This window comes from Cygnus atratus, chromosome 18 (assembly GCF_013377495.2).
Source record: "Cygnus atratus isolate AKBS03 ecotype Queensland, Australia chromosome 18, CAtr_DNAZoo_HiC_assembly, whole genome shotgun sequence".
Lineage (NCBI taxonomy): Eukaryota > Metazoa > Chordata > Aves > Anseriformes > Anatidae > Cygnus > Cygnus atratus.
Genome location: NC_066379.1, coordinates 11,561,523 through 11,574,281, shown reverse-complemented (window position 1 = coordinate 11,574,281; position 12,759 = coordinate 11,561,523). Strand labels below are relative to the sequence as shown.

General features: G+C 59.1%; 1 long non-coding RNA gene across 1 annotated transcript in view; it reads left to right on the top strand.

The window, feature by feature from the left end:
• The first annotated feature begins 259 nt into the window (after positions 1–259).
• LOC118253861 (uncharacterized) overlaps positions 260–12,759 on the top strand; it is a 51,182-nt gene continuing 38,682 nt past the window's right edge. Inside the window, exon 1 of the long non-coding RNA XR_004780555.2 lies at positions 260–452. This is a non-coding gene — a long non-coding RNA (uncharacterized LOC118253861). The remainder of the gene's footprint in view (positions 453–12,759) is intronic.

The window sequence follows — 12,759 nt, the reverse complement described above, 5'->3', positions numbered from 1 at the left end:
CCGGGGGGGGGGGGGATGCGACCCCCGGCCTTTGGGGCCGGGACCCCCCCTTGAGGGACGGGCACCGCCAGCGGCCCCCCCCCCCCCCCCCCCCGGTACGGACAGACGGACAGACGGACGGACAGACGGGAGGAGGGCCGGAGGGAGGGAGGGAGGGGGGCGGCTCCCGGCCCGGGGGGAGGAACTACAAGTCCCGTGAAGCCGCGCCGCCCGCTGCCGGGCTTTATAAGGGGGGGGCAATGGCCCGGCCGCCGCAGTCGGAGCATCCCCGGGTCCAAGCCGCGGAGTCTCCCCCGCGGGGGGAGGTGGAAGCGGCCCCCCCCCCCCCCCCCGGGGGCTGTGGGTACGGAGGAGGATGAAGATGAGGATGGCGGTGCCGGAGCTCCGGGAGCGGTTTGGGCGCAGGCAGGAGCCGCGGGGGGGTTGCGGCTGGGAGGCTCGGCCCGCAGGAGGTAGGTGCCTGCTCGGTACTGGGGGGGGGGGGTCCGGGGGGGGGGGGCGGCTGGGCAGCGGCAGCCCTGCGCTTGCTCCCGGGGTCGTTACCGGGGGGGGCTGAGCCGGGCTGGGGCCCCCCCCCCCCCCCCCAGTGCCGGTCCCCCCGGTGCCGGTGCCCCCCAGCATCACCCCATCGCCCCCCCCCCTCCGCTGCTCCTCGGGGACGATCGCGGAAGACTGGGGGGGGGGGAAATGTGTCTTTTCTCGAAGAAAAACCGTGCGGGCGGTGTTCTTCCTGATTTTATTTTTTTTCTAACGATTTTTTTCCCTGCTCCTCCCCTGGGAAAACCTCCTTAGAAAGGCTCCCGGCGGCTCCGTGCCCTGGGTGCGCTGCGGGCAGGTGCCCGGAGGGGCGAGGTGGGGGGGTCCTGGGAACCTGCAGCCCCTTCCCCTGCCCTGTCGGGGGTCCCAGGGGTCTCCCCAGCCTCCGGTGCTGCCTGCCCTGAGCAGGGAACACTTGACCGGGGGCGGCGATGCGAGGTACCTGTGATGCACAAGAGCACTTCTGTGCGAACGCTGGAAAAAAATGAATGAGTCCCTTATTTTGCTCGCTACAACAAAAAGACCCCACCAGGCTAGACCCGCGGCCGGCACCGCACGGAGATTGGTGCTGTCTGCTCCTGGGGACCCAGCACAGGGAGGACAGCGCTGCCCCTCCAGCGTGCGAGCCCTAAGGAGGGCGAGGGATGCTTGTTTGGGGAAAGGATGTTTGAGGTTGCTTTGATATAAACAAGAGGCGTTTTTATTGCCCAGACATTGTTAGCGGCGCTCTTTGCTGGCTCGGAATGCGCTCCCTCTGGAGGGTTTGGAGACCGGAGGGATTGCTGGGCTCTCCTGCTAATTGAGACATCTTTTTATAATCACGGTCACAGCTGGGGGGATGAATGCAGGGGGAGAGGGCTGGTGTGCGGTGACTCAGGCCTTGGGAAGGAAGGAGCTGTGCCTCTGCCGGGCACTTCCCAGGGGAGGTTTCAGCTCAGAGGCTGAGACACCGTGTGTGAGGACACCTTCCTCCCCGAGCTCGTTGCCTGCTGTCAGGCAGGTGATGTTTTGGGATGATATTTTTGGGATATCAGTGTTCTCAGTTCCCCGTAAAATAAGGGATGGGTGGGAAAATCTTCACCTGTTTCTCTGGTTTATCTTGACCCCTCCACAGCTGTGGGGGTCCCACCTGTGCTGATCAGGCAGAGCTGTGGGCTAAGGGGGGTGTTGCAACACTTGGGCTCTCCTTCCTCAAAGGGTTTGCTGCAAAAAGAGCTAAAACTCCTTGGACTTGCCCTTTCTGTAAAGGCAGCTGTTTACCGGTTGCTTTCCATGTGCAGTCTGTAAAACAGAAACCAGCCTGAGATGTGGCACCCCCCAAATTTAATTCAGGGTGTTGGAGGCAGCCTTTCCTGGGGTGCTGCTGGCCGGCAGCAAGGCTGAGCTCCTCTGGCAGGGGCTCTGCAGCCCCCCGATGATGGGGAGACAGTTTTCTGACGGGCTGAGGGTGTGTAACTGAAAGTGCAAAGGCACTTTGCAAGCCTAACACCCGTAGAGAGGAGTACAATCCACTTCTTTCACGGGCAGGAGGAAGTGAACTCGCTGTTATCTCCAGGAGCATTCCTGTCGTGGTGTCTCCTGAGCTGCAGGGCAGGAGGGCTGCGCTGCTGGTGTTTGGTCTCTGCATGGCACCAACTTGCTGGGGGGTGCAGGGAAGCCCCCAGCTGCTGGGATGGGGTCTGTGTCCGCCTGTTTTCTCTGCGGGGCACAGGTGCTGTGCTCTGGCACGTTTGGTGGCAGTGGCTGGGATGTTGGTGTCACTGCTGGCCACTTCTGAGCCAGTAAATCAGTGCTGGTGGGTCCAGAATGGCTCTTCCCGCCTGCAGTGATGGGGGTGTTGGGGAGGTGACCTAAATTGTCCCACCCCAAATCTCCTGGGCTTTGCCAGGACCTAAGTCTAAGCCCACAGGTTCACCCAGCCAGCCTGGGCTGCCTCCAGTGCAAGACCCTGGCAGAGCCCCGTGTGGGAGCTGTTGTATGGGGAAAGTGGATTCACCCCTTTGGGGCTGGGAGAGGAGGGATGCCCTGAAACAGGGAGGGCTGGCGGTCAAAGGCGTTGCAGTGGGCATCACAAACTGTTAGAGAACCAGCTATAAATTCAGCTGCATGCTGTGGAGTTGCTAGGAATAGTCTCTGAAACACTTGGGTACCTGTCTCGTCTCTACGTGCCCGACTCGGGGCTCAGCGCGCCGCTGCTCTGCGCGGAGCAGAGCCTGGGGGGTGCTGTGGACCGGTGCTGGGACCTGAGCCTTTCCAAAGCGAATGCCTCTGTCTGCTGTGAAGTGCAGCTGTGAAATCTGGAAGCCTGGGCTCAGACCTGCCTCCTCTGCGGGCTGGACCCTGGTGTGCATTCCTCCTGCGCTGGGTTTCAAATATATTTAATGCAGCAGCATTGCTTCTCCTTGGTGATGGGGCTTCTCTAGCAGCAGTTGGCTTATCTGGCCTGTGGAGGGTTTTAGACTCAGGCTTTTCTGTCTAGGGGTTCTTCCGTAACAGGAATGGTGAGTGCCTTAAATTTTAGGAGATCAAATGTCTTTGGCCACAAGTGCTCCCCCTCCCTCCGGCTCCCTTAGCCCCAGACAATGGGGGGATAATGCCAGAAGCACAATGCGACTTGCTGGGGGGTTTTTGTTTGTTTGAACTTTGAGCAGAAGAGAGAAGCAACAAAAGAGAGGGCAAGAAAAGCACAATGTTTTGCCAGATACCAAGGCCAGCCAGAAAGTTATAACTGCATTACAAAGGGCAGCCTTGTTCGGGATAGCTTATTTCATCAGAAAGATGTATTAAAAATAGTAATGAAGGGGCAAATGGGAGCATAAAGCCCCCCGTGTTGGTGTAAACACTGCGTGAAAACACTTTTATGATGTCCTGTAACTCCCTAATAAATACTGCTCGGTTTTGATGAAAACTCTTAACACGAGATTAGGGTTTACAGCGCGGTACCTTGCTAGTCCCTGGGGACAGAGCCTGGCTTCAGCGTGGCTTGGTGTCCTGCTCCGTAGCCTGGTTTCGGAGCTGCAGGGTTTTCCCTTCTTCCTTTTGGGTTTTTCCCCCCTGTGGCAGCAGCTGAATCGCAGGCAGCGCTTTCCTGGACCCGCACGCAAGAGGAAAAGGGGCTGGGATGGATGTGGCTGGGGAGGTTTTTCTCGCTTCTGGTTGATCTGCGAGTGGCTTCTCCCAGACAGAGCTGATGAGGTGTGAATACCCCAGCCCCGGGGCTGGGCTGCACCCATGCTAGGAAGGTAATGCTTTTCCTTCGGTTGGCTGGCCCTGCCTGCCAAGCCACGGATGTTTTGGAGGGCTAAAACCGAAGCCTTTAAATAAATGTGTTTGATCTTGGGTGGCTGTGCAGCTTTCCTGCAAAAATGAAGCCCAGAATGGGTTTCAGATCAGGAGCAAATGTTATCTAGCCAAGCTTCTTCCTGCTCCTACTGCAGTTTTTTCTCAGTTCTTCTCCCTGGAAGGGGATCAGAGCCGTGTCTGTCTGGTACGGCTGCAGCAAAGCTGTCTGTGGTATTGCAAAAGGAACAAACAGCAAAGGCTCTGTTCTCAGTTTGGTCCAAGACAACCTCTAATGCACCACGAATTGGTCCTCAGGGCCAAAAGGTTGTTGCGTGGCGCACAGTACTGTCTGAGGGCTCTAGTCTGGCTTTGCAGCGCTGCTGTGAATGGTTCGCATGCCTCATGCATGCAAATTTGCATTTTTTTTGCAAATTTGCCATTGCATGCATGGTCAGGAGGAGGCTGCTTTGGGGTGGCAGCATCCCTTCCTGCCCAGGTGGATGGAGGCTCCATGGTGGCACTGAAGTCCCCTTGAGCTCCTGCTGGGGCTCCTTCAGGTCTCACAATTGGAACTGAGCGGGTCTCAATTCTGGAAACCTTTTCCTAAGGTGGTGTGAAAAGACACTTCTGGTGCGTGGGCTCACGCTGGTAGCCAGGAGGTGCAGGGACCGCTCCTTTAGGATTTATGGGTTGAAGGATTCTGGCTTTGTGGCAGGTGGCACCCCCCTGCTCACCTCTGCGCAGCTCAGCCCAGCACTGTGGCTGGGTAGGCGGCACCGCTGGAGAGGAACCCGCTGCCAGCAGCTGGGACCCGGGGTGCCAGTGACACCAAGAGGCCATGGGGCTCATTCCCTGGTGGCGTGGCCGCATGCCTCTCTCTCATGCAATGGGCTTGGAAGTAAGCTCTAGGAATTAAAGCTGGCAGCAGCTTTTTGGTGCTTCCAAGACGCGGAAGCCCTGCTTGGCTCTCGCAGGGAGCCCCAGGTGGGACCTGTGACTGAGTGCTGCCACCTCCACCGAAAGCAGCCGTGGAGGCTGGTCTCTGCCTGCTGGACAGGGGCTGCGTGTGAGCTCCAGCAGCCTGCTTGTGGCCAGCTGGAGCTTTGTGGCGTACTTTGACACGTGTGGTGCCAGCATCTCCTCAGCAAGGTGGAGGTGAAGGAGGAAATAACAAAGTGCAGTGGGGTGAGGAGCTGGTGTCTGCCTCTGAGCTCGCAGTGTGATAAGCAGGGCTGATTTTGGGGTGGGAAAATATCCCCATCTGGGTTGTGGTTGCTGCTGTGAGATGCCAGAAGTGCTGCAATGTACAGCATAGGATGTGAGCATCCTGCCCAGCTGTGCTTCGGGGGAGGCTTGGTCACCAGCAGAAATAGGGTAGAAAGGGCTGAAATTGGTCACTGAAAGCGGTTGGGGTCAGTTGGTGCTAAGCTGCAGCTCCCCAGCAGAACTGCTGGGGCTCTGGCTCCTCTTCCTGGGCTGTGTAGGATGGAGCACGGCTGCAGAGAGCAGGCAGCTCCCTGTTGCAGGGCTGGGCAGGAGGAGCTGCTCGCATGGAGCTGCCTGGCAGGTCTCTGGATGTGCCCCCCCCCTTTCTGTGTGAGCCTGCACCCCCTGGGGACACAGGGTGCGTGCATTTACTGGCAGGACAGCGGCATCCTGCTGCTCCTGGCCCATCGCTTTGGGTCACATCTTCCCAGGGGATCCCTTGTGGCCTGGAGCTGTGCTGGCAGGTGGACCTGGGGAGGACGCAGGGAGGAGAAGTGGCTCCAGCAGCTGGCACCTGCCCATGGGAGGAGCGGGTCCTGCTCTGGGGTCGGGGTGGTGGCAGTGGCACTGCCTCCTGGGTGTCCCAGTGTCCGACCTCCCCAGCCGAGGGGGAGGGGGGCAGCCCGGATGGGGAATAATGCCCCCCTTTTTACAGCTTCTTCAATTGTTCCTGAAAATCCTTTTTAAAAGGGAGGAAAGTTCCTTCCTTCCTTTCAGCTCCCGGTATCTTTAAGAATTCGCTCTATTGTGGCCCAGGACAGAGACCCTTCTATGAGGGCTCCATAGGCACTCTTCGGAGGCCCCCTCCCCGTGCCCCCCCCCACCCCATCCCAACAAGCCCCCATTCTCCTCTGAAGAGGGTCCCTCTGTCTAACGCCAAGTAACTCTTAAGGGTAGCATTTATCCTCGGGCACTCAGCTCACAAAGAGTGCCGGAGTGTCAAATAAACTCACTCCAGCCTGCAAAGAGAAGAGGAAGAAAACACAAAACCCCCTTTATTTCCACCCCTGCAGGGAAACAAATACGGACTTTGTGCCGGAGAGCAGCAGCGCCCTAACGAAGCGGGGCAGCGCGCGCGCTAACGCGTCCCTAATAAAGTTGTGCGCGTGCACACATGCGGTGCCGTGTGAGCGTGGACCTGGTGCACGAGCTGTAAATCAAAATGTGTCCCAACGAGCACTACCCATCCTGCGTGCCCGCCGCTCTCCAGTCGGCGCTGGTCACTGGGACCGTGTCTTGGTGATTTCTGCTCACTTTTGGAGAGGGGAGCGAGGAGGAAGATGCCGGCTCTGCCCTGAGCCTGCAGCCAGGCTGTGCCCACAGGTAAGGCATGGCGGGGGGCTGTGCTCAGCCACCTCCTCCGAGGGCTCTTGGCGGTTTCCAGCTGACCTTCAGGAGAGCTCGGCACAGCTGCTGCAGGCTGGCTCCCGGCTGCAGGTGCGAATTTCATCAGGAAACTCTAGCAGCAGCAGGGGGATCGGCTCCTTGCCCTGCTGTGGCGTGGAGGAGATGTGGTGCCCCGCGAGGAAGCGCTTGTCCCCTTCTGCGCATGGATTGCGGCTGTTAGCCCTGCGTGTCAAACCAGCATGAGCACTACTGGCAGAACCGGGACAGGAAAATGAGAGCAGAGAATCGTCTGATGCTGCCTGCTCCCTGAGGAGCTGCTCTCCGCCACAAGTCCCGTGCTGTGACCCTCCATCTGCACACAGTCCTGGCTTCTGAACGCTGAATTTGGGAATATCTCGGCTGTGCGTGGGATGTGCTCGGCGCCCCCCTGCTCCTGCAGCTGGCAGCACACCTGGAGGACAAGGTGCGTGCTGGCTGAGCCGTTCCCTTGTCCTGACACTTGTTTCTCTGCATGTTTTGGTACCCCCCTGTTACCGAAAGGGGCACATGCAATAGCTGCTGGAGTGTCTTCATACCTAGAAGTGAGAAGGAGCAATCAGCCTGACTGTGTGCAGGCTTGGGACTTCTCCTTGACCAAGCAAACAGTCCTGAGCCGGAGGATTTGTCCTGGGATGTTTTCTTTTTGCTGGGATCTCGAGTCTGGAGCCCCTGTGGACTGCGGAGGGTTTTGGATGCTCCCTTCTGCCTCTGTCTGGGACCGAGCGTTGCTGCCAGAAGGCCACAGACACCTGCTTCTCCTCGAATCTGGTGGATTATTTCTCTTGGCATCGTCCCGCTAGTGCAGCGGTTTTTACGGATCTTGTGGAACTGCCTTTGTTGCATGAAACTGCCCAGCTCGCAGGTGTGGGAAAGCAGCAGCTACAGCCCAGGGCTGCAGAGCCCCCCCCTCTTATTTGGGCTACTCTATTCAGCATCGTGGCTCTTTGGAGGAGGACGGAGTCCATGCACCTGTGTAAGACAAGTCCTGCTGGTCTTAGGTGAGTCAAGAATACCTGCTTTTCTTTTTTTTTTTTTTAAGGGGGGAAAAAAGCCTTCCTGTGGAACTAAAGCTGGCTTCTTGTAAGGTGTATTTTCCCCACATTTGGGGAAAACGCCAAATCCAGTTACCTGCTACTTCAGGGTAAAGAGGGGAGGAGACGGGATAGCTCTGAAAGCTGATGTGGCTTTTCCCTCTTATTTTAATGAAACCACCGACTTTTAGCACCATCTAAGCCTAAAATCTCATCCCAAATAAGAGCTTTCTCCCTGGAGTTACTGGTGAATAATGGACAAAGGAGTTGAAGGGAGGCAGCCCACAAGCAGGTTTCTCTTTCTTTCCTTCCCCGGAATGGAGGCACCCTGCTGCTTTTCCGCACTTTAAAGCGTGTCGAAGCCGCTGGTGCTAGCCGTGCAGGGGAGCTGCCGTTTGTGAGGCTTCCTGGGAACAATGCGCAGCTTGTCTCGAGGGTACTGCGGGGGGCTCCCGGTCCTGAGCGGGTGCAGGGGATGAGCTGGAAGTGGCCACCCTCCCTTCGGAGGGGAGCTGTAAGCCTCACTGAAACAGAAAGTGCTGGGGAAGGCAGGGGGCTGCCAGCAAATGATGCCAGGGCTTTGGTTTTTTGAGGGGGCAGCTTGTATCAGCGCTGATGCTTTGGGCACACCTCTCAGCATCATGCCCCACGGGCTCTGCAGAGTAGCAGTGGCTTTGTGTAAGCCTGGGAGGATGAAGAATAAGTGCAGTGATTTTTGACTTGGGTGGAGAATGAGCTGGTGACTCCCGTGCTGGAGAAGAGGGAGGTTTGTCCTGTCCTGGAGGGCGCTGCGGGTGCAGTTTGGTGTTTCCCTGGGGCTCTGCACCCCAAAGCGCCTCTGACTCCGGTGTTATCCTGGAGGGATGGTTCAAGCCTCACAGTCCACTGGTTTCTGGGGCACAGCGGAAATGACTTTCTTGGGGAGATGCTGTGGCTCACCCTGCCTGGACTGCTTTCTGGTGTGTGTTCCTGGAGGGAGTGTTGGCCTGGGATAACGAGGCTGAGAAATGTGATGAACAGAAGGGAAATTGCTGCTGTGAAAAACCTCTAAAGCAGACTTTTAAAGTACGCTTCTGTTTTGGGCTAGGGCTCCAATGTTCCTGCTTGCTGGTGTTCAGCCCAAAAAGAGCCTGATGGGGGCTGGCAGGGTTGTGGGGTCTGTGCCGGGGTCCGTTCAGGAGCTGTGCAGCTGTGGATGTTCTGCAGCAGCTGAGCAGTGATCTGTGCTGGGGTGGTTGGTTCAAGGGAGCAGAGATGTAAAGGTGCTGTTCTTCCCTTTTGCTGAGTGGGAACCCCAGAGGATGTGGTGAGCCTTCCCCAGAGACAGCTCTGCCAGCTGGGTGCTTTTCAGGATGGATGGAGAAGGCAAATGCAAAGCGGAGGAGGCAAGTGGCTGATTCGTTTTACGCTGCAAACTCCCAGCTAGCTGAACAGGGCTGAGCTATTTAAATCAATTTCCCTTGTGTCTGACTGGTGCTGTTACGCATCTCAGCTTCTTCGCAGGCCCTTGGGACTGTGGGTTTTCCCTCGTTGAGCATCTGAACGTACCAAGCACTTGCCTTCATCCCTTGGCTTCCTGTCCCTGCCTCTGAAGCACGGGGAGCAGGGAGGAGCACGCACGCCCTCTTGCTGGTAGTGCTGCAGCTTCTCGAGTGCTGAGCTCCCTGGGCTAAGGCGAGGCAGAGATTTCCACCCCAAACCATCACAACGCAGCTCAGTACTTAGCTTGGCCTTGCTATGGCATCTTCCTCTCTTTGAGGGATGAATGTAGAAGAGCGCCCTGGCCGTCGGCTCGGCGGCTCTCTGCTGTGTGCAGTGACTGCACCGAGCCCCGCTGGCTCTGCTGGGAGCGTGGCTGCCCCGGGCAGGTGCCTCCGTCCTGGGAGGCTGCTGGTGGTGGCCACATGGTTCGCGTGGTGGCATCGGTCCTGCTCCTGGCTTTGCGCTCCCTGCATCCTGCAGGACAGACGGGGATCCCGCTGCGGCGATCCCTACCTCCAGCTCCGAGCAGCACAAACCCTTTAACACGACCTAAATCGTGAAACCCCGCCACGCACACTGGCCTGTGGCCTGTTCCTTGGGGGGGCCACTGGCCCCTTCCTCACCTTTCTCCTGCTCCGGGGCCAGTAGATCCCAGGGCAAGCGGGCTCCGGATCCGTCCCGCGGTGTTGCACTCGGGTGCGCGCTGCCGCCTGCCGGTGGCGGAGAGCAGGGCAAGGGCCCCCTGAGCATCTCCCCCACACGGGGCTTGGAAACCTCTGCCCCAGGCTCAGAAAGGGCCGGATCCTGTAGCCCCCCCCGGCTGTGCGGCTCCCAGCGTGGGCTGTCGGACGGCAGCACCCTCAGCTGCGCCTCCCCTTTGGGTTCTGCGGCTCCAGAGCCTCGGCTGCTGCGGGTGGTGCGGGGCTGGGGGGCTCGGAGGAGAAGGGAGAGGAGGGAATCAGTGGGGTGTGGGCCTGGGCTTGTTATCTGAGGTGTGTTATATGGGGTTCTTAGTAGGTTCAGTCCGCTTCAGATGGTGGGAGAAAAGAGAGTGACTGTGGAGAGTGTGCTGTGGTCACAGGCGTGACCATGGCAAGGGAAGGGTAGCATAGATCTAGTTTTATCCAGCAACTTTCTAAGGTGGATCTCTGCTCAAAATGAACAACAAAAAAGAAATAAACCCGAATAAACAACAAAATCCCCCAACCAAATAAACCAAACCACAAAAAGCGCCCCCCCCCCCCCCCCCCTTCCAAAAAAAAAAAAGCATACAAAACCCACCCAAAGAAAACTGAGGTTAGGAGAAGAAAATGTGAGCAAGGCTTCTTGTGTCTCATGCTTATTGGTGCTTGACTGAGAGGTGGGAGAACTTCTCCCCGTGGCTTCCTTCCTGTGCTCTTTCCTTCTGCCTGGGGAGGTTGGTTTGGCTCCTGCTGGGGCAGGGCTGCGCGTTGGGCGAAGAGCTGCGGGTGCTGAATGCCCGAACTCAGGGAGGGGCTGCACACGGACAGCCCCTGCCGGGATCAGCCCTGGGTGGCTGCAGAACATCTCTGGGCCAGTCCTGGTCCTTCTCTCTTCTGCTGCTTGCCCCCTGCAGTAAATATCAGCAGGAACTCGGGGGATTTGGCCTGGCTGCCCCTGAGGAGCGCTGGCTTGCAGAGGGGGCATTTGATGCCCGGAGGGGCACCCCCCCCACCCCTGGTGCACACTCAGGGCATGAATTTATCGCTCCCGCAGGAGCCCCAACTCCTCACGGATGCTCAGAGCAAGAGGCAGGTTGGACTGGAAGACGGGGGGGGGGGGTGTTTATTAGGGCAGGAAAAGCAATGCCCCCAACCCCTTCCAGGGGCCAGCTGCGCCGTGCGCCCTCGTCCCCTTCTGCGCCCCAGCAGCGTCCCCGGGGCGCGCAGCATCCCCAGGACGTGAGGGGGGGGGGGGGAGGGGGGGCCGGGGCTGCTGCAGCCAGGAACGAGGCCAGCCGGGGGGGGGGGGGGGTGTCTCAGCGAGGTGCCCCCCACCCCTGCCGTGCCCGGGGGCGGCTCGGAGCGCAGCAGGAGGGCGGCGCTGCCGCTGGGCGGCGCTGTGGCTCCGCCGCTGGAGCCCCGCGGTGGCTGGGGGCGAGGCTGCCCCGGGAGCCTGGTTTGGGGTGGAAAAAGGTTTTTTTTTTTTTTTTTTTTTTTTTTTTTGCGAGGTAGGGCAGAAGGGGAAGGGGACTGCGGGCCGGGAGCATCCTCCTGCTCTGTGCTGCAGGATGTGGTGGGCGACAGCCGGCACGCTGCTGGGAGCGTTTGGTGGTGCTTTGAGACCCGGAGTCAATCCTTCAAGAGCGCTTCCCCGGTGGCTGTGGGTGCCCAAATGGGCCTCTCCAGGGCCATGTAGGGACCCCTGTGCCTCATTGCCTCAAGCTCTGGGGGCAACCAGCAGTTCCTAACCCCCAGGGATGCTTGTAGGGGTTCATGCCCAGAGGCAACGACACAGAGAGCGGGGCGTCAGGGCAATGAGGGATGAGGCTGGGGAGAGAACAGATTTGGGGCTGTAAGCATGATCCCTGTGAATCTGACGTTAGTCAAAAACCCTTGGCACATCCAGCTTAATAGATTTCTTGTCTGAAAAGCTTCAGATCCCTGAGTGAGACCTGGAAATGTGGGTGCCGAGGGCAGGGCTGGTCCTGAGGGCACCTCGCCTGGTAACTCGGGACCTTCCCTGGGGCACGGCCCTGGGAATCGGGTCAGGGCGTCCTGCACAGGGGCAGGAGGGCACTGGGAGAGCAAGAGGCTGGTGCTTGGGTAACGAGCAAATTTGGGGTGCGATGCAGAGGCATCTGCCACCCCCACCTGGTTTGACCGTGCCACCCGCCCAGCATCCCTGGAGCAGTGTGGCTGACACAGGGATGGCCTGAGACGCTGCTTCCCCCAGAGAAAACCCCCGGAAAGGTTCCTGCTCTGCCTCTCCCCTCCTCATTTTCCCTCCCCTGCCTTCTCCAGCTCCCCAGGAGCGCTGTCTGGCTCCGCGCTTCCACATCGTGCTGTCTGGAAGCGGGTGAGTTATTGCTGGACAAACCCGCGCATTCGGCTGCCTCAAAAAGCACTTCCAGAGCAGCTACAGCCTGCTCGGTGGGCACCACTCACACTGAAAGGTTTCGCTGTCCGGGCTGCCTCCTCCACAGCCGGAGCCAATTGCAAATTCCCCCGCTGCTACCAGCCCCAGAGCTGGGTTTCCACGGTGAAGGCGCTTTGGTGCTGCACCCAACTTCCCGAAAGCTCTGGGCTTTTTGTGCCCCGAGTTTCGCAGCTTGCCTGTGGTGCTGTGATGCTCGGCAGTCCCCTGGCTGCCCCTCCGGGGCGAGCTGCCTGCCGAGCACAGAGGCTTTCAAGGCCCCTGACAGCCGATGCCCTGGGGACAGGCTCGCGAGCTTTGTTTTCACGCTGCCGTGGACTCCAGCACCCCTCTGCCTCTGGGCTGCTGGGTGAGGAAGGCACGAGGCCAAGCTGCGGCTCCGTCCTGGGACCTGCTTTTCCTCAAGGCAGGACCTGCCTCTGCTGATGCCTCTGCCCGCCACGCTGCGCTCCTTCCCTGCACGCCTCGTGCCTTCTGCTCGCTGTTACAAACTGCAGTAAACCCACTTTAATTTGCCTAGATGAGAGCTCAAACCCTCCCGACGTGACTTGCTTGAGACCCAAGTGAAATGTTTGTGTAGGGACCCTGCAGCGGCTGAGCTGGAAGCTGTGCCCTGGGGTAAATCCGTGCCGGGAGCCCCACGCTGCCGCCCCGTCCT